Genomic DNA, 1583 nt, shown 5'->3' with positions numbered 1-1583 from the left:
AGAGACACACACACACACACACACACACACACACACACACACACACACACACACACACACACACACACACGCACACATACACACACACAATGTCCAGCCTCTTCCTTTTCTTCGCTCATTGGCGATGGGCGGTGGTGGATGCAGACGGGCGATCCTACGGCGCCGGAGGAGCTGCGTGCCGAATCGGGGCTGGTCACTGTGGGGCTGCTGCGGGCGTGCGGCATCGAGGAGCTGGTGCGACGGTACAAGGTGGTCGTCACGCGCCACCCCTCTCTGCCCCACCTCGTCCACCTCTACTCCGACGTACGTCGCTGTCCCCTCCCCCATTGCTGATGGTTGATGACGTCACCCTCATACCACACACACAACACAACACACGGTAGTTCTTTACGCCGATGCCCGAGTCGCGGGTGTGCCGCGAGTGCACGGGTCTGATCGTCGACGAGGCCGCCAACTGGGCGCCCGTCTGCGTGCCTCCGCCGCAGATCGTCGAGCTCGCGCTCACCCCCGAAGAAGGTCCCCCCATTCGGCCGCTGTTCGCCCCCCTCCCTCCCGCGGGCCTGACCTGGGCTCGTTCGTGGCACAGACCCCGGGTTCGATTGGACCGACTTCCGCGTGCAGGAGAAGGTGGACGGCACCGGTGTGAGTCTTTACCACTACGCCGGCGAATGGCGCCTCTCCACCCGATGTACGCCTGTCACTTTGGCACACACGCGACACAGACACACGACACACGACACACACGAAAGAGACTCACACGTGTGTGCAGTTGAGGTGGGCAGCCCACGGTGATGATGGGCTTCAAGCGGGAGGAGAGCCAGATCGAGCTGCACGCGCTCTTTTGGTCCATCTGGCGCGAGCGCGGCTACAGCCTGCCCCAACAGGGCAGCACCGGCCTGTGCTACCACTTCCAGCTGGCCTCGCGGGAGCACCGGCACCAGGTCAAGTACGGCCGCAACGAGCTGTACCTGGTCGCCTGCTTCGACGTGGTTCGCGGCGTCGAGGTCGCGCCCGAGGCCGTCGCTGCCGACAACGGGTGGGCCAGCGTGCGGACCTTCCCCGAGCTGCGCACCAAGGCCGACGTCCTGCAGGCCGCCCGCACGCTCAACCCCTTCCGACTCAAAGGTGCGCGCCAACGCCGACCAGCCGTCTTGCGCAGAGTTCGAAGTTAAAAGTCTCGATGTGGTGCTGGTGGACAGGGTTCGTGGTGTGCGATCAGGCGTTCAACCGCAGGAAAGTCAAGTCGGCCGAGTTCGTGGGCGCCACCGCGCTCACCGACTACGTCGGGGTTCGTCGCCCCCCCCCCCAAAGGACAATCGTGTGTCGTGTGTGTATGTGTGTAGCTCAACTCGTTCTTCTTTATCTCTGGACTCAGCCGCCGGACCTGAGCGTGGCCGACCACATCAACAACAAGCAGCTGCACGAGATCATGCGCACCGGCCGCCTCGACGAGCTCCTCCACTACCACCCGCAGCTCGTCCCTCGTCTCGCCCGCGGCCTTTATCACAACCAAGACGACACCGACGCCGACGCCGAAGCTCAAACCGAAGCCGGCGAACTCAATGGTGCCGAAAGCGAAGGCG

The 1583-nt window shown here is 63.9% G+C and overlaps 1 pseudogene; it reads left to right on the top strand.

Annotated features, from left to right (window-relative positions):
* The window catches only part of ACA1_227060, a 1639-nt pseudogene extending 74 nt beyond the window's left edge, over nucleotides 1-1565 (top strand).
* Nucleotides 1566-1583: the final 18 nt, after the last annotated feature.

This window comes from Acanthamoeba castellanii (genome assembly GCF_000313135.1).
Source record: "Acanthamoeba castellanii str. Neff unplaced genomic scaffold scf7180000084761, whole genome shotgun sequence".
NCBI lineage: Eukaryota > Discosea > Longamoebia > Acanthamoebidae > Acanthamoeba > Acanthamoeba castellanii.
This window is presented reverse-complemented; position numbering and strand designations above follow the sequence as displayed.